The 21,275-nt window shown below is 37.8% G+C and overlaps 1 protein-coding gene across 1 annotated transcript in view; it reads left to right on the top strand.

Moving 5' to 3' along the window:
• Positions 1-21,275, top strand: part of LOC134658785 (uncharacterized) — a 59,378-nt gene that overhangs the window by 11,767 nt on the left and 26,336 nt on the right. The gene's annotated exons all lie outside the window — the stretch shown is intronic.

Consider the following 21,275-nt stretch of genomic DNA (forward strand, 5'->3'; position numbering starts at 1 on the left):
CTAAGATAACGTAACGTGACTCGTTCAATTTAATGAGATAAGATGGTGAGAATATGAAGATATGTATTTGTTATTGTTGGAAAGATGTTATGATTGAAACTTGTAAGAATACTCGTAGGTGTGAATTGTCTGACAAACTAATTTTATCAGTAGTAGTAGATTAAAAAAAAACTATCGTTATCGTTTATTTTAGGTGTTAATACTATTGTTAGAGTCTGCGCGGAAAGAGAAGAGTCGTGGAATGTATTGGTATGGGTGGGACCTGTCGCCGCCTCTCCCCCAACCTCCTACGGTATATAAATAAGACCGTAAAAGGGGAAAAGGCGGCAACAAATTGTGTCTTTTTCAGTGTGGGGGTGTAACAGAATGCTTGGCATACATACCTTCAATTCCTATGAAGGATTCTTTATCCTCGCTCTCTCTGATCCACTTCTCCTGGGCCAGAGGAGCCTCCTTCTGCTTCGCTTTACTTATGGAGGTTGGTTGTATCACCCCGAGATCTGTGGGTTAAATTGCTCATGAATATGGTATTCTCATACAATCATCACCTACTGTACATATACATTTATCTCTACAGCAAAAGAGAACCATCTTACCCGGCCAGATGAGGGTACTAAGAACTCCCCCTACGGGGAGTCCGCCGACACATGAGGTCGGATAACTCGGACGCCTAACATCCGAGCCGAGGTATCCTGCCGCACATCGACACACCTCTAGCCGTGCTGCCGAAGCCGCCACGGCCCTTATAAGTTGGGGCACGTAAGTGGACCCAACCGGAGCGCCCAAGTATCCCTTGATACTGCACTCCTTATGCGGGGTGCCCAAGTATCCTATGACACTGCACCCTTTAGGTGGAACGCCCAAGTATCCCATGACACTGCGTTCCTTAAGTGGAATGCCCAAGTATCCCATGACACTGCATTCCTTAGATGGGGTGCCCAAGTATCCCATGACACTGCACCCCTTGAAACCCAGTCTGCCTTACCTAAGATGGTCTCAGGAACAGCTTCCACGGCAGGATCCGTGGCAAGCTAAACTCATACAAACTTACTGCTCTTCGATTAGGGAGATCATTGCATAGAGAAACCATAACACCACTGTGAGCACTAAGTAACATAAAATACTTAGCTTTAGACGACTCTGGATAGCTGTGGGCTTCCTCACTGTATTACACTTTTAAGTACTTGCACCCTTCGCGCCATATTGGTTTTAACCTCACTACTTGCCACGTTGGATTAACTTACCACAGTTCCACCCAGAGGGCGCTGTTCAGTGTTGCCGCTAGGAAATTCGTATTGTGGCTTTAGATATTCGCGTCTGTCGCGACAGGACCCAAGAAAAGATTTAAAGATTTAAAAGTAGAAAAAGAACACTGTGTAGAGTCTGTGCGGAAAGAGAAGAGTCGTGGAATGTATTGGGCTCCATACATTCCACGACTCTTCTCTTTCCGCACGAACTCTAATTGCATTTATTTAATTACACAAATTACCTTTTTTTCCTTTAAGTAGTTTTTACCTTTAATTCCGACGTTTCAGCTGAGTTGCACCAGCTGTGGTCACGGAAAGACTGACGTCCCAACAAATGTCAACGGAGATATTAATAATATTAAATATGTGTACAAAACGCGAGAGTTTAACGTGTTCTAATTGCATTGACTTAAAAAAACAATTTTTTCTCAAAAATGGACGGCAAAGTCGACGTTGCCGGTTAAAAATTAGGTCACGAAGTACGTAGTTTATGGTCATTCAAAAAATTAAAAAGTTAAAAACATTGCAGTCTCGATTTCGGGACTGCAATGTTGCATACAAATTCCATTATTTAACGAGTTCCAAACTTTTTAAAACTTTAAATGTCTATATCAAATGAAGGCATAGGTCCATTACAGCCAAACAGATGATCAGTACTTATTATTATAATGTTGGTACCGCGACTATTTAGGTGTCTCAAATACGTTGGCGTATTTTCAGCAGAAAAATACACGTCTTTTATTTTTTAAAGGCGGCAAGCAAATCTTTTTAATAGTTTTACTTTTTTCTGTGAAAATTAGAACGTTGCTTCTGTAAAATATTTCTATTTCTTGCACCATTTTTGAGAAAAGCACTATATATGACTCGGCTGGAAGGCTACTTGCTGGCTTCGGATTCAATTAAACGGACTCCCAAGGTCGTCCGTTTAAAACGAATCCTCAGCCTGCAAGTAACTACTTCCGAACCTCGACAATAATGTACTATTAACTTTGCAAAAACAAAACTCGACAATTTATTGGCAGTTTACCGGCCGTCGATCAAAACGTCAATTTAAAAAAAAAGCGGCCAAGTGCGAGTCGGACTCGCCCATGAAGGGTTCCGTATTTAGGCGATTTATGACGTATAAAAAAAAAACTACTTACTAGATCTCGTTCAAACCAATTTTCGGTGGAAGTTTACATGGTAATGTACATCATATATTTTTTTTAGTTTTATCATTCTCTTATTTTAGAAGTTACAGGGAGGGGGACACACATTTTACCACTTTGGAAGTGTCTCTCGCGCAAACTATTCAGTTTAGAAAAAAATGATATTAGAAACCTCAATATCATTTTTGAAGACCTATCCATAGATACCCCACACGTATGGGTTTGATGAAAAAAAAATTTTTGAGTTTCAGTTCGAAGTATGGGGAACCCCAAAAATTTATTGTTTTTTTTCTATTTTTGTGTGAAAATCTTAATGCGGTTCACAGAATACATCTACTTACCAAGTTTCAACAGTATAGTTCTTATAGTTTCGGAGAAAAGTGGCTGTGACATACGGACGGACAGACGGACAGACGGACAGACAGACAGACATGACGAATCTATAAGGGTTCCGTTTTTTGCCATTTGGCTACGGAACCCTAAAAACAAGCTTCATAAATCAAATTCGGCGCGGTTCGGATTCCAAATTCAAAAGCGAGTTAGTAATGTTGCCAGAATAAAAACAAAAGAGTAAATGTTTTGGGAAGGGGAATAATCCCTGGAATCTGAAGGACGAGCGCTGACGTCACTGATACGATGCAGGTACTGGGGGATTATAGTGAGGCTGCGTGAGATTGGTATAGTTCTATTTATCAAACTCAAAACATAACGTTTACCAACTTGGCACTCGTTTGTATGCTTTGATTTTGTGTTGTGGGTGTTTTAACAAGATTGGTATGGCCAGAGTAAGCAATTTCAAGAAAATTATCTTGCACTGACTGCATGTAAGCGTAGGTATTCCCTATGAGTTTTAAAAGGTTAATTTGATTTGAGTATAAAAATATACCATACCAAAACGTACTGTGAAAGCAAATTACAAGATATGAGATTAACTACTTCATAATGAATTTCTCTTTTTATGTATTCGCCTCCAGTTTTACGGCAAAAATAAAGACGTAAACATGTGAGGTTACAATTTTGTTTATTACGCCTCGCAAGCGTATCGTATTACATTGGAATTTGCTAATATTTAAACAGCTAACTTGACATTCCGTGACTCATTCGAACTCGAATGTTTGATGATCTTAAATAATGATAAAATTAATTAGTAGTTACTTAGGACACCTTTCAGATCCGTATACTTAATTGTATATTGGAAACCAGATTTTTGACCAGTACTTAACGATATCTGCTACAGTTATTATATATTAGCTACATTTTTAAATGGCGAATGGGTAGTGTAAGATGTATCTGGCAACATGCATTCTAATAAGGTCGCCGAGGTCACATCACACTAACAAAATTACGAATTCAAATGTGTTTGTGTTAAGTCCCAAACCCAAACAACATACTTGATAATGTTGACAAAACTGTTTGTGTTAGACCAAGGTAACTCTGCAACGATTTTGGTAGCAAAGTTTTATTTATACGGCATAATTTCATAGGAGCTTGTTTAAAATAAAAATTGCACAGTCTGGGCTATCAAAATCGCTGCAGACTTATCTTGGTCTAACTCTCCTCGCCTTCTAGAACTATTATATACGTAAGAGTGAGATGAGCTGCGGCTTCAAAATAAAATCAAAATGTATAATAGTATGAATAATAGTACGATTCCTATTCAATAGCCATCGCTATACGTCCGCACTATAGCCGCGCGATGTGGGTCAGCGGCGGAATGCGGTCCAGCGAGCCGCGCCCGCGCACCTGCGCGATGCGCGGGGTGCTGGTAACACTACCTGTTATTTTTTACTTTTTTTTTAAATATTGGAATTCCACTTCCGTACATCTAAAATTGAAAAAATGTAAACAAATATGGTTGACTGGAACCTTTGATAAATAGCTAAGCACATCCCTAACCTAATAGGTACAGTCAAGTGTAAAAATATGGGTGCACAACTGCACACATACTCAAAAATATGTCCCATAGCTCTTATGTCAGCGATTTAAGAACTATGGGACATATTTTTGAGACGTTATATAATGCACCCATATTTTTACACTTGACTATACAAACATACCGCCCGTCATTTGTTACTATCACAGAACAAGTTAGAATGGCGATGCGAGCAGGCTACGTGTCGCCGCCGGTTATGAGCAAACGCTCGCATGCTAGTACTCGCCCGCGCTGACCGAAAAACGTAAACATGCCTTTTGCGCCATAATAACGTTCAGATTAAGAAGCCAGACATCAAATCTGTCTAAAGGAGGCGTATCCATTCACCAGGCACACAAGTTTTTATTTTACTACCGTTGCGCGAGTGTTAGTAAATGTGGAGAGGAACGAGCGGCGACACCGGTTCCGATACTAACTGCGCGCGATAGCCGTTCTAACCTCTTTCATATGTTCTGTGGTTACTATATTTGGTCAAACCAATTTGTCAGTAAATAAGAACAAAAAAACTATACTCATCCTTTTCTTTTGGGTGCTAGTACTAGTGAAACACAAAGACAGTATGATTCTCTCTGTCTACGTTTGAAATGAGACGGTACTTTGACAAACTATAGTTAGCATGATCATTCATCATTGATCGCGTGTCAGTCTGATCATTATTGCTTTCTCATCGGCCCAGTTGGTCATGACACAAAAACTGATCTGCGCTGATTCTTGATTTAATCATTCTGTGTTGTTGTCTGTTGTGTGTAAACAGCAGCCATTGAGGCATTCCATTGTCCACTTGTCCATTACAATCCATGTACGGTCGCCATCAGATATATCGGAGCGGCCAAGGTGCTCACAAATAACTTAACACGCCTCTATTGTCATGACGTTAGAGTGCATGTTCAGATATTTTGAGTACCTCGGTCGGGCGCTCCGATCTGTACGTGTACAATCACATTTTGTTTCGTGTATCAGAATTAATATTTCAGTGTTTTAAGCGATGATTATTTTTGAAGCAATATTTTGATCCATTACCAGGGAAAATGTTGGTAGAATGCAATGTAATCTCGTTTATTCATGACGTTTAGTTATGACCAGGGATGTTGCGAACATCCGCATCCGCATCCGCAACCGCGGAACTTCCGCATTATTTTCAACATCCGCATCTGCATCCGCATCCGCATAAAATCGATGCGGAGCTTATGCGGATGCGGATGTCGAACAAGTCGGTACAGGAACGTCTTAGCGGCGGCGTAAGTGCTAGGTAATTTCGTCATTACCTATAACGAAATCGTCTAGATCCAGAAAAGTCGGCCAAGTAACTGTTTAATAAATATAACGCACCTATATTCTTGCTCAAATACTAAAAGTTTCGTTTTTTTTTAATAAAAAAATAATAAAAATGTAATATTTGACGTTTTCTGAGTACCTAATCTTGACATCCGCATCCGCATCCGCATCCGCGGATGTGAGCCTCTAAATATCCGCATCCGCATCCGCATCCGCGGATGTCAAAAAATCTGCATCCGCAACATCCCTGGTTATGACGTATGGTGGCAGCACTGTCGCGCTCTTTACTGTGTGAATCTATGGTGGCGGTTTAAGTTAACTACTGAAATAAAATATATTTCTATTTTTGGGAAAACCACTTGTTTTACTTAATTTCCAATAGAAAAAAATATGGTTAACGCCATCTAGCGTTGTTTGGTCGCATTACTTGAAACCTCTAAGCACATCACTGAATCACTGTTAGTACTCGACTCATATTTATACCAGTTAGAGGGAAACTCACTAGATGGCATTTAAATCAATAAAGAGAAACTCAATGACATTTCGATCAGGTCACGTGTCCGCCTTACGGTCACGTGATCTGTCGCGAGTTTAACATTTTTTCCCCACCTCAAACAGTGCACAGCGCCGCTAAAGAAGTTTTCACTTCAAAAATAGGTTTGGCATTGAAACGCTACGATTTCCTGTGACTCAATTGCAAAAAACCTAACCCAATTTCCCTTTTGTCCTACACTCCTTTGCCGGTTATTTACAATGTTTCACAATAAGATAAGGCCGCATTACAACCTGTTTGGACAAGGCTGTGCACACACGGGCATATTTACATCTTATCTGATAAGCTTGGGGCCCGGTTTAAAAATGCCTTTGACTTTGCGAAGGTATTTAAAAAAAAGTATTTTCTTTTTTTAAATATAGTTCCTGGTCAAACCAAATTGTCAGTAAATAAGAACAAAAAAACTATACTCAATATACTCATCCTTTTCTTTTGGGTGCTAGTACTAGTGTAAGAAAAAGATAGTGTGATTCTCTCTATGTTTGAAATGAGACAGTCCTTTGACAAACTATATAACCTATCTAAAGAAGTGAAGACACTCTTAAGTCAGACCGAGAAAAGTCTGCAGCGATTTTACAAGTGTCATTTTAAACGCCAAACTTCTATGAATTTATGACGTGTAAATAACACTTGCACTGCGTGGGCTATCAAAATCGCTGCAGACTTTTCTTGGTCTAACTCTAGCTAACAGAAGAACAGTGAAAATCATGCACTTATCCCTTTCTTCCAGTAATACAATAACTAGTGTGAGAAAAAGATGACATACAGATTAAAAAAAAATACAAATCAATCGTTACAATACACAATACCCCAAGACACCTACTTGGTACCTCAAGTACCAACATGACGATATAAATCTCAATCAAGTTGGCAAGCTGGCATCGCACCTTGACCCGGGCCCACAGATTAGTCGCCTTAAAAGGAATTCTACGCACGTTGCGTTGGGTACGCGAGCCGCCTTTTAATTGTTTAGTCTGTGGTCGGCAGCCATTTTAATTTTAACGAGTATGCATTTTATTTTTAATGCCGACAACACTCTTGTCTAAATTGATACAATTTGAGATTAGTTTCTGATGTATCGGGTAAAATATCTTGAAAACATTTATGCGTTTCAAATTTTGATAAATTCGTTGTTTTTCAAGCGGAAGCCATGGGTGCCAAACGTCAACTTAGAACCTCACAATAGGCGTTTTTATAAACTTAAAAACGATGTAATAAGAAATATAATAGGCTTAAACGATCAAACGAACGTCGCCAACAATCCATAATAAAGTTATGGACAAAAACATGGTGATTCTCAATCGCATAAAGGCAGTTACGGTTTTGTTTTTGCTCTGTCCCATTGAGGCGTTTTTGCTGTAACCAAGTCAAGGCTGGCTTGAACGAATGAGGAAGTATTAAAATGCCTTTAAGCCGTCAGATCCGCCATTTTTAACTTTTTTTTAATGCCGTAAAATCTAATCGTGAATGAATAGATTCTAGCTCACTAGCTGTTTATTTATATCGATGCTTTGAAAACCGTTGCAAACTAGGAACCAGATGTTTTTTCGTTAGGTACTGTCCAGGGATGTTGCGGATGCAGATTTTTTGACATCCGCGGATGCGGATGCGGATGCGGATATTTAGAGGCTCACATCCGCGGATGCGGATGCGGATGCGGATGTCAAGATTAGGTACTCAGAAAACGTCAAATATTACATTTTTATTATTTTTTTATTAAAAAAAAACGAAACTTTTAGTATTTGAGCAAGAATATAGGTGCGTTATATTTATTAAACAGTTACTTGGCCGACTTTTCTGGATCTAGACGATTTCGTTATAGGTAATGACGAAATTACCTAGCACTTACGCCGCCGCTAAGACGTTCCTGTACCGACTTGTTCGACATCCGCATCCGCATAAGCTCCGCATCGATTTTATGCGGATGCGGATGCAGATGCGGATGTTGAAAATAATGCGGAAGTTCCGCGGTTGCGGATGCGGATGCGGATGTTCGCAACATCCCTGGTACTGTCTATCTATAGAATAAAAGTTACCTTTTTTTTCAACGTTGTTAACCAATCGAGCTGTAAAAAAAACTCTTTCATTTAAATTGGTTGAACAGTTTCGACGTTTAGGTGCGGCCACCACGCTCACAAATATCTGAACATACACTGTACTGTAGCCCCCTTTAAGCCAAATCTCATAGAAAAAGGGGCAAGCTAAGATGGCGCCATCTATGCAAACCTTTCACAATTGCCATCCCTATTGCTGGCTAAGTAGGAGCAACGAATTCAATCGATCTGTCAAATGCCGCACGTTATCTATTGCAAATCTCATGCGATTATCGGTGACGTTTCGAGAGTCCAAAAAAAACAAAACAGAACATTCCAAGTTAAAATAATTGTAAACATCAGTCAAGGTCAAACAGAGGTTAGTGTTGATTGAGCATAACAACTTGCCAATCGCCAAAAGTTGATCGCCGAACTGAGACTCATCGAAACCAGTTTGGAGATGAATGTAGGTTTTAATGAATGAATGAATAACATTTATTTCAGGACAAGTCCCATATTATGTTAGTAACAAGATACATACTTAAAAATTAGTGTTAGTGCACAACATAAATAAAATTTAACACAAATAAAAACTTAATAACCTATAACCTACCTACGTGGAGCGCGAGACATGGAGCTGCGTCCATCGACGCATCAGCGCGGAGTCCCAGCGGTCCGCGAACGCGCTCAGGATCCCGATTAGGGATTGCAGAACCGGTACTGTTTAAAAGAACCGGGATTTTCGGTACCGGGAAAAAATGGAACCGGGATTTCCCGGTATTTTCGGTACTTTCGGGACTGCCTTCAAAAATCAGTTTTCACATCAATTTTCAGTAAAAAAAAGCGTAAAACGACCACAAATCTTTCTTAAAACAATAAAAAAGTAGCACAGTGAAGGTACACACTTCTTTTGTACCATAATATGTGTCTTTAAGTCACACAATCATTAATATAATTTTATTTTATTTACTAAACTATATTTTTACTATCTTTGTTGATTGGCAAAAACTGAATTGTGGCTCAGTAATATCATCATTTTTTTAAAAGATGTAAGACGTTTTGTGAAAGAGTATAAAAAAATTGATAATTTTTGCATACGTTCAAAATGGGCTATGGACCTTCGAACATATAATAACAGAACTATCAATACGACAAATCAAGAAATTATTCAGCCAGAATTATTAATTCATTTAAAAACTTTAAAATATCATTATCATATGTGAGTTTCTTATACCGTGTTTGAATTTGAATTAAAAGTAGTATTTTATTAATTACAAAATTGTCTCTATTTTGCTTCTAGTTAGTATACAAATATGAAATAACTAATTCTTCGTATAAAATTATTTATCGTACAAACATTTACTTATGCCCTTAAAGTATCAAATTACGCAATTTTATATTGTCGGCATTGTCAAACCCATTGACTTTTTTTTAATTTATTTTAATGTAGTGATCGGCCGTAAAAGTATTACCATCAGCCTTAGATTGATAAAATATATTTATTTTCTTTATAAAACACGATATTTCATGCTAAGTAACAGAAAGCAGTCAAATATTGTACCGGAAATTTTAGTCCCAAAAATCCCGGAAGTACCGGGATTTTAATTTTGAAATCCCGGTTCTTTGTTTGGCTCTAAATCCCGGGAATTCCCGGTACTTTCGGTACCGGTATTTCCCGGGAGCAAACCCTAATCCCGATGGTGCTGCAGCGAACTCGGGCTAACAGGGAGGCGCACCGCTTGCGCATTATGGCAGCAAAATCGTCGGTCCGCGCCTCCACAAACATGCCCGACGCACTACAGTGCCGCGGCAACTTAATTGGCAATGATTTAAAATATTAATTGCTTGTATGTGATGTGCATGTTAACTATACTTGGTCAACCAGATCTTGACAGTAGAAAAAGGCGGCAAATTTGAAAAATGTAGGCGCGAAGGGATATCGTATCGTCCCATAGAAAATTTGAATTTCGCGCCTTTTTTACTGACAAGATTTGGTTGACCAGCTATATGTACATATTACTAAGTTGTGTTTTGATTTTATATCTCATTATAGGTATATACTAAAATGATAGTTCGTAATAAACTTCATACGGCCAAGTATGGGAGTCGCCAGGCCCCCCTGGGCGGAAAAAAATATGGCAGAAAGAGTGAATTTCCTACAATAAAATATAAACATACTTACTATTTAGCGCCAATCATTAGGTAATTTACCTACATAAAAATCGTAATTTCACTATCGATCCAAGAGCGATAGAGAGACAGATAATGAAACTTCGATTTATGCGGCAGTTCCTCAGCTTCCGATAATAATGTAAGTTTGTACCTATGTATTGGCCTCTCCAAACATCACCGATAATGGCATGCGAATTATGATATGATAAATTGCGGCATTTTATTGATTTGATCGATAGATTTAAAATCGCATGCCATTTGTTGCAAGGTCCGTAGAAGCCTTAACTATCATCCACAGACTAAATCACATTCAATTGACTGACGTCAATCTGATGTTTGTTTCTCAAACTGCACTACCTAAATACCTAAGCCCATAATCTTGAATGTCATGGGGACACCTTACGGCTTAAGCCGGCCACACACACTAGGTTATAACCGATGGTTATGCCTGCACAGTTTACTTGTGCAGGCATAACTGAACGTGTGTATGACATGACTCCTTGCCTGCGCAAGCAAACTCCTTGCCTGCGCAAGCAAAATTGAAAATATCAAAATTTATATTTTTTGCCTGTCGGTTGTGCTTGCGCACTTCGCTTGCGCAGGCATAACTGAACGTGTGTGGCTGGCAGGCTTGATAGGCTTCAGTTGTCCAGTGATTGCCGAGGGGATAGGTCGCAAGTCACTGTGCAACAATGTCGTCTCGCAAACGAAATGCAATTGTAGAGGATTTTTAGGGTTCCGTAACCAAAGGGTAAAACGGGACCCTATTACTAAGACTCCACTGTCCGTCCGTCCGTCTGTCACTAGGCTGTATCTCATGAACTATGCTAGTTAGACTGTTGAAATGTTCTCAGATGATCTATTTCTGTTGCCTCTAGTACAACAAATACTAAAAAACCGGCCAAGTGAGAGTCGGAGTGGGGCTCCCATGATTTTTTTTCCGTTTTTATAGATAATGGTACGGTACCCTTCGTGCGCGAGTCCCACTCGCACTGGCCAGTTTTATTATTTTTTAAGTGTGGAGTGGATTCATGGTTTGTATGCGTGTATGGCTGACGAAATATAAACCTAATAGCGCTATTGCGTCTACGACAACCACCGCTACCGGTGCCATGATGGTTTGAACTGAGAGTTTGTGCAGGTTTGTCGTTACGTGTGTGTGCCCTATGGAACTCGGTCGTGCCTGTTGGTTTTGCTTGCACAAGCAAAACCGACACGCAAAACCTAGTGTGTGTGGCCAGCTTTACGGCCATCCATAAACATAGAACAACAACCCATAAAACCAGACAACAGCGGAATTAAAAATGACATCACCTCACGATATGCGCGCTCGTATTACCTGCGCATTAAGATCGAATTTTGAAAAACAACATTAAAATAAGTTCCCAGAATCTTATCAACATGAAATCAGTGTAAAATAAACCTTATGTGTTTGTTTTACAGGTGTGTTTGCGATGAAGTTTGGAAGTTATGGGTGGTTTTTAATGAATGATTCCAGTTGACACGTACTTACGTTTTGTCTTTGTCTTTTATTTAATAACTGCTTTTACGAAGGATTCAACCTTACATTCCTTACGTCCCTTATTATTACTATAGATGGCCGAGATATAAATACATATGTACATAGTAAATAAATATCGTTGCGTGCATAGTCTTATAACCAATCTCAACGGGCCTCGACGGATAATCGCAAGCGATTTGCAGTACATTGGGGCATTTGATCGATCGATTAAATTCGTCGCTCCTACTTAGCCAGCAATTATCTAAAATCGTCTCTAAAATGAATACGTAATATAAAAAAAACTGTTAATTTTAATATATTATTAATTCAAAGTTAATTGCTTATGTAAGTTATGTTACTTATGCAGCATATAAAGTACCTATAAGTATAAACCATTTTGACCTAGTAACAAAATAATCTAGACACGCGGCAGCGTGTCAAGCCAAGTTCAAGCAACGGAACTGGCTAGCCAGCGCCGAGTGTAATATTACACGAACCACTTGGTGCCACTTTTGACCCTTCTATAACTCAAAACCTCTTTAACGTAAACACATAAAACTACGTGTGTTTAATTAAATCCGTAAGGACATCTAGAAGCCCAAATTTAATGAAGCTAGCTCAAACGGTTATAAAGATATGAAGGTCAAAAAGTCGTGAATTTTAGCACTGACTTTATGACTGACATATAGTACCTAAACCTAACCTACTTCCAGATGACCTAGAAGGATGAAATTTGGAATCCAGCTCGGTAATTGTGTGTAAGCGTAGGAAAAAATCTAAAAATAAAATAAAGTTAAAAAATAGGGAGGGTCCCCATACAATTTTTTTTATTTTATTGTAGCGTTGGAACCGAACAAGCATATATTTGAAACTATCCCAGTATATGTATTATTATATTTTCTATATAACAGAAATATAAAAATAAAGTTAAGTCAATAAAGTTAGGCCAAGTCAAATCTAACCTACTTTAAGATCTCACATTTTTTTTAAATAACTGCAATTGTTATAGGTATCCAATAAAGCAAATAAATAGAGTTTAATACTTGTTCATAATGTTATTTTTTTCCTATAAATACATATTTGGATTTTGCATAGAACTTGGCACTCATTTAGATCACCATTCTTTTTGCAGCGAAGCCCACAGCCAAGCATAATTTTTGTATTGAACTTGGCTCTCCTTTTTTACATTTATGTTTTTGGTGGGATTAAACTTTACTAAAATGAATAAGTAATTATAAAAAAACACTTTGACCTAAAATAATCAGCGAGCAATTTCAATATTACGAGTTTGCCTTTACCTACTGACATTTCGCAGTAACATATGTACGTAAATTACGAATATAACTCACTCCAAGATTTCATTATGAAGCTTTATTAAATTTATTAAGTACGTGTTAAAATTTAATGGCTTCAATTAATTTATAATATTGATAGCTCTCTCTACACAGTCAACATAACATACTATTAATTGGGTTTAATTTTAAATGACACTCCGAGTACGACTAGTTCTTTATTCGTCGACAAGTCAACAGCAAAAGCCAGTGATCCCAAGTGACCGCTGCTTAAATAACTTTACAGAATGGATAACTGGTTTGAATGAATGATTGAATGATGTCACTTGAAATATCAATCACCTTACTAATTTATTTGAATTACTTACCCATTTTATACCATGAAAGAAATTATTTAATTCTGCCAGCCTATTATGGATAGCTTTATCCATCTTTATCCACGTGATAAAATAACTGTCACTGTTTAACACCGTGGGAAAGAAAGTGACGGACACCGTTTTATCACGCTGTCACGTAGACAAGAACGACCATCATATCCGTACTGATAACACTAACGGCAAGTGACATCATACGACATAATTACAATACATTTTTATAATAGTTTTCTTATAACTAACAATACATACTCGTACCGACAAGAAATTGTAGAAATTAAAAAGTGGCAACATTGTAGTGTCGTCCCTTTCAAATCAATCTAAGAAAACGGGACGACATACACTACAATGTTGCCACTTTTTGATTTCTACAATTTCTTGTCGGGTTAGAAATATGCTTAGAGTCGGACGGAGCTTTACAAATAAAAGTACATTTAATTAACTAGCATGCAAAAGTATTCAAAGTCTTGAACTCTTAAAATCTCTACAATTAACTGGAAACTCTCGCTCTGCTCGTGGTTCAATTATATCACATATATAACTCTCGCACTCTCTACTTTTAACATAAGCACTCACGAAAAACCGAACTTCAAAGCTTTTAAATAATTATATACCTACCTATTTTATATTTTCCTGGTATGACGGAACCTTCAAATTTAATGTAAAGAGCCTTGTCAGATACACAATGTATTCTACCTTATTCTTACGAGTCTGACCACAAGATGATATATAGATCAATCACCTAAACAAAACGTCGTTACGAGGACAATATTCCATTATTTAACGCTGGCAACACAAGGCTACGCAATCCACATTTAAATAAAAACAAATGTAAAAACGTCTTGTTTATGGTCTATAATTAGCTGTTGCCATTTGTGTTGTTTGGCGAGTCCAAGACCTGCAGTTTCCAACGGAATGAATGGTCGGTCGAAGTATTTAGCAGATGGCGCCGTCATAGCTTGCCCTGTCAATCCCTAGAATTGTGTCAAATATTGTTTTTTTAATGCCCTGGATGCCAGCTTGCCAGCTCTTTAAGGCAAATCTCGTAGAAAAAGGGGCAAGCTATGATGGCGCCATCAATGCAAACCTTTGATAGTTTCCAACGGAATTGAACGTCGAACGGAACGGAACGCCGGTTCAAACAATGATTTTCTTGTAGCTTACCACACATTTGCTTGCTGGTCGTTAAAGGAAAACATCGTCCGTCAGAACACCTGGCTTCTCTGGGTTAGAAGGTCAGATGGCTGTCGCTATTAGTAACATCAATTCGTATTCTAAGTTATTTCTAAGGCCCGGATACACTTGTGAGTTTTACTTACGTAAGTCGGGACAGGGACAAAGCTATTTGTTAGATATGAGATAACGATATTCATCTCTCATTCTGTAGTTGTGTCCCTACTTACGTAAGTAAAACTTACAAGTGTATCTTGGGATTCTTGGGCCTTACGGCAACTCTACCAAAAGCCGACACAAGGCTGCTTTCCAGAAAAGTACTAAACTAAGATGGAGATCACGACACACTGGTTTCCTTCAGAACTGGACGCCCTCGCGCGTACAATTATTCGGACAGTGGCTATTGTTTAATGATGGCCAACTTTGACAAATAGTTGTAAACTACGTACCTAACTACCTAATAACGGATCCTTGAACCTGACGGATGTTGATTCAGAGATACTGTTTTTTTCCCTCGGAAAAATATTTGTGGTCGGATGAGTAACTTTACGATTGATGGCTTGATGGAGAAGTATTGTTATCATAGGAAATACTTATGTAAACAGATTTAAAGAGATATCTACGACAAGTCCGTCTAGTTAACTTAGCACCGACCGACTTGAAAAAACAAAGATAAAGATAAGATAAAAGATAGTTTATTCAAGTAGGCATATTACAATGCGCTTATGAACGTCAAATAAAGCTACACCGGTTCCAACCCTCCTCTCTCCACCTCTCCTCGAGAAGATTCAAAGTGGAGTGTCATTTTAAATATCATATTTTTATAGAAATTTTACATTAAATTAGCCCTTCAATTAATCAATCAATATTTTATATTTCGCGTGGAAAACTCTCGCGGCGCGGTGGGAATGTCTATTTGAAATTGCCAAAAAAAAAAATAGTTTTTTCCACCAACTCCAAAATGATAGGAATGCCACTTGAAGGGTTATGACAACTATTATATAATATAATCTGTGGTTATGATTATGACATTGTCACACTTTTTCATTGCATAGATAAGGGTAAAGTTACTGTGTGTGTTTGTTGTAATGTAATTCAATGGTGAAATCCAAAGTAGGTATTTTACTACTAGCTCTCTAGTAACTTCTACTTTCGGTTACCTATATTGTCATTTAATCAGTGACACCATTTAACCTATTAGTGAAGTAGGCTCGGCTTGTCGAATACCGTGAAGCCCCGCAAATGTCAAGGTCGGAAAGGTAAATGGTTAAACAATTACCTTGCATAAGTTTAATTAAGGTGACGCCATCTTTGTAACAGATGCCACAGACTAAGCAACAGTTGCATCGCACCATTGTAAAAATAGTTGTGAACTCGGAAAGATTATACGCATAGATATGTAAGTAATATGAGATAGTGTACTTTTTATTCTGTACGTTGTAAAGTTATGAGCCATATTATGTTTTTTCATTAAAAAACGCGCGTAATTCAAAATCTGTATCGGAGATCGATCCTGCGCGCATTTATTCTTAAAATTTGCCACCTTTTTACTACTGACAAAACTGGCTTGCCAGAGTAGGTATAGTTTGGCAAGAGTCGCTTTTCAATGGAGCATAGACAGAGAGAAACAACTGTATTTTACTTATGCTAATATTATAACCCCAAATTACCCCGCGGACGTACAGACAGACATGGCGGGACGCCATATTATGCCGGCTCTCAAAAGACTGATTAGTAGTCCGCCGGACGATATCGGCCTGTCAGTTGTTCGGAACTGTCAATTTATGTTAAACTGACAGGCTGATAGTGATATCATTCGGCGGGCTGGTAATCACTGGGCCCCTTTACAAGAATTTCTCACATTTGCAATTAAGAAAAATGAATTTGTATAACTATCTTTCAAGATTTTTCACAATAATTCTAGTTGTTCTCAACTTAATCAATTAAAAATTGCCTTCGCAAGTCCATAATTGGCGAGCACTTGTAATTTACTCGAGCACTGGACGTTTTAATTACTACATACAATGCATTTATTGCAAGATGCTGTATCAGCTGCAGTTGCAATTGATTTTTTGCGAGTTGTAAGACTGACTACTTTTCAGTGTCATGGTGCCAATTATAAAGTTTATAGCAAATTACAGGTGTGTTTGTCTGATCTGTGACATTCCACAAAAAAAGTCTACTTTGTCGGATACGTGATGCGTATGACAGAGCTAAGTTATCAAACGTTATCATCAAAATATCAGCTTCTGAGCTTTATCAGAATGTTAAAAAAATAGCGCCTCGTAGGGTACGAGACGTTATTGTACCATGCAGTCGTACCTGACACTTTTCTGAAATTACATGACGTTGACCTTGAGTTGTTGACACACCATGATTATATAGAGTAGGTAATTCGCGAAACCCAACAAAATATCGCGTATTTTTGAACTCACCGCGCCGTGCCATCCTGCCATGTATGTTTATTAATAAAAATAAGGTTTTTTGCTCTATATGTCTACATCTATGTTAATTCGCTTCTGACTCCTGAGTGATTTATGACCTTATAAAGAAATATTTGAATTTAATAATTACCTAATCAATTAAACGTGACACTGGCTGACTGCAATGTTGCCATTGTCCGCGAAACGGCCCGTCTTACTTCTAATCTCCTGACATTAACTTCCTTCTGCTTCTGTGCTGTGCTACAAAGGTTTGGTAACGCCATTGTGCGCGTGAGTTGAATCGATCGCAACGCGACCGGTTGAGAATACTTAGGGCTGCAATTCTAAATTTGAATGATCAATTATGATCGACATCATTTGGGAGCTTATGAATACGTTTTTATTATTAAGGTCTTGCAAATTGGCTTTAGACTAAAAAAATGCTCCTGTATACGACAAGTGGTTTTGTCGTATCAGTTTAATTAAATTTTACCTCGAAACAATGAAGATAATTAAAATATTTTATATCTGGCATCACCAGATTTCCTGTAAACTATCTGACAAAACATATCATCTGATAAAAAGGCAATGTGCTTAGAATGAAATTAAATGTTTGTATATGAATGTTTAAGTAAATATTCTACTTTCTTCTTCTTATCGTCTAAAAGCTATCTCTTCCAGATAACCTACAACTTTGTACGGGTAGTGCTGATCTGTCGATATACAAACTGACAGACGACAGTCGAGACACAATCATTATTAAACACTTAAGTACTGTTTGTAACCATCATATATTATTATTACTGTAGCATTGGCATATAATGTTTCCTGCTTCAGTGGCGCCCTCAATTATTTTCTTCTCATTACCTATTGTCGGCCTACTCGCAACCCTATAGTGTCTGCACATTCTGTCAGTTTTGACACTATTGACGCACGCGCATGCTTTTGACAGCCGAGAGACCGCTCAGCTGCGCTTGAGTAACGTGGCCCTAATTCATTGAGCTTTACTTTAGTCATTTGAATAAAAACCACGTGGGTTGGGTTTTAGTATAACAATAGCGGTTGCTTTGGGTAAAATTTAGTCACAATGGCGCCACTGCACAGTAATAAAGAGCCAGCCCAACTACAGTAGTTGGCGAAAGTCAAAGATTATTATAGACTAGCGACCCGAACCGGCTTCGCACGGGTTAACAAATTATACTTAAACCTTCCTCTTGAATCACTCTATCTATTAAAAAAAAACCGCATCAAAATCCGTTGCGTAGTTTTAAAGATCCAAGCATACATACGGACAGACAGCGGGAAGCGACTTTGTTTTATACTATGTAGTGATTGGGAAGAATAGCCTACTAAGAAATAACCTACACCTAGACATAACTACATAATGCAGTCGTGTAAACACAATCACATCCAAAGAATACACAGCCGTTTGTCTAGCCGTATTATGACATACATAAAAAAACCGGTTCGAAAGCAGGCCGGTTCGCACACGCCCGAAAAAACGCAAAAAAATACGCCATTCGTTACTGGGTCGATTTATAATTAGCGCAACTTATTTTGATTATACTAGTTCATACTCATTTTCTTGTGTCTATCAAGTGTACATTACATGGATAAAAAAGAAGAGTACTTAGTTTATTAAAATTTCAACTGGATTACTTTTCTAGTTTTTACATACAAAGTGAATGATAAAAAGAGCGGTAGGTATAGTTGGTCAAACCAATTTGTCAGTCATTAAGAACCAGGAAAATTATACTCATCCTTTTCTTTTGAGTGCTAGTGTAAGACAAAGATAGTATGATTCTCTCTGTCTATGTTTGAAATGAGACTGTCCTCTGACAAACTTTAGGTCCATATGTATGTTTTTGTTAAATAAAATTAGTCAAGCAGATATTGTCAGTAGAAAAAGGCGGCAAATTTAAAAAATATAGGCGCGATCGAATATTTTCCCATAGAAAATTTGAATTTCGAGCCTTTTTTTACTGACAAGAGTTGCTTTTTTGACTGACAAGAGTTGCCAGCTATATGTTTTAAATCGTGCAATATTGTATGGCACGTTAAAAGTACCAACAATTAAAAGTGTTAACTCAAAAAACGTGTTAACTTAAAAACACATAACCCAAAAGTACCAACATTTAAAAAGCAATATCTATGCGCGTGAGATATTCGCAACTTTTTTTCTTTTACACCAGTGATCTTATCTGCAGCCAGTGTTGCCAGCCGAGCATTCCTCGTGTAACTGTCTCTTAATTGTCGCCAACAGTTTCTAATTAACACTTTACTCGTGTAAATTGTTTTAAAGTCATTAAGAGGGGTGATTGACATTTTTGATGTATCTTTGTTTTTACCCGGCTAAGGTTTTGTGAGAGCGTACTGTACCCGTACCATGACTCACTGACAGTGTCAAATCTGACATGTTATCATACGCTAACGTTTACGTAATTTACTTTCTATACATCTCGCTCGCACTATGCGAGTACGAGCGAGATGCATAGAAAGTAAATTACGTTCTTGATAGCGTTTATGTCAGGCTAAACTGGTGGTAGCCACATAGGTCTATTCACAAGAGCTAGCTGACACGAATGGAATGAACGATTGAATGAAAACATGTATGTGTGTATCACATTAACCAATAAAATGGAAAGTTGAAAGCCTTTTGATTGAATAAAAACTTGCATATGCAAGATTATATAATAATTAGTTCAATCTAGAAACGGAAGCTAATATTGAATATTCAAACTTTAACGAAAATAGAAAACCGCAATCTTGGCAAAACAATTATGTAGGTAAATTCAAGAAGAAAGTGTAAAAAAGGTGAACATTCATAAAAAAATATTCTCAAGCTTCTATCTATTATTCATTGTTAGTTTTAAGTTTTAATCCTGTGTCGAAAGATGGCAGTAAATTTATTGTGACTGCAAAGTTTGCTATGACAATAAGCCTCTATACACTATTCACTATATTCTCTTTGCCTATAGGTAGAACAGGCGGACTATTTTAGTAGTAATATATGGTGCCTATCAAGGACATGTATAAGTCATATTTTTTTAGAATTTTTATTTAGAATTTGAAATTTGATTAATTATGACATTGCCACGCTGTCATTGAAATGTCATTTTGCATTATGAGTATTATGACATGCACGGTCAGCTTGGTCCGACAGCTTTGAATTAATCGGTGGAGAGAAGCTATGTATGTACATATGTTTATAGATGTAGTTCATGTAGGTAGTGCATAATTGTTGTCCATCGTATTTTCTCGGAAACGTTCGCATTTGTAATGCTACTTCAGTCAACATCAGTCAAGCAGACCAGACCCCAGGCTCCCATGAGCCATGGAAAAATCCCGGGATAACGCGAGGAAGAAGAAGAAGTCAACCTCAGTACTTTTTGTAGCAAGACACGTTCGTACGTTTCCGTGAAAATACGATGAAAAATAATTATGAACTACATCTGTCTGTATATGTTTTGTGTGTTTATGTTTTATTATAATACCAACTTGCAAATACAAACATGTACTACATTTGTACGACGGTTACCTCCACTAGCTATTAATATTTACTATCTGTGGAAAAGCAGACGCTCCACAGAGAAAGTCTGACGTCTGACCTAACACAATCGGTGTCAAAGGTGAAATCATGACAATCCGTATTGAGCCTTATTATCAAGCAGCTTAGAATGTGTTTGCTTTGTAGACACGTGTTTATGTGGTGGCTATTATAGTTGTGTTTTTATCTTTAGACAGGATTCCAATGTTTAGACACAGAGTGAAATGCTATTGAATATAAGTTTGTCAAGCCGTTTCCGTCAGTAGAAAAAGCGGAAAATTTAAAAAATGTAGGCACGATTTAGGGTTACCAAATCCAAATTTGGAATTTTCTGACAAAATTCCTGATTTACGAAATTTTTTCTGATGTCTGGTAACCCTATAGGCGCGAAGGATTATCATCCCAAAGAAAATTTGAATTTCGCGCCTTTTCCTACTGACAATGTTGTTTGACCGGCTATCTTAGCCACCATTTTCATCAAAGTGTTAATAACTTTTATTAAAAGGATCCTGACTGATTTTTTTACTCATCTTTTTGAAAAATTTCGAGACCGGTGTTTTCAGCTCTATTTACAGTCAGCTGCAGAGAGAGGTGACCCCGCCTG

The sequence above is a fragment of the Cydia amplana genome, chromosome 23 (genome assembly GCF_948474715.1).
Source record: "Cydia amplana chromosome 23, ilCydAmpl1.1, whole genome shotgun sequence".
NCBI lineage: Eukaryota > Metazoa > Arthropoda > Insecta > Lepidoptera > Tortricidae > Cydia > Cydia amplana.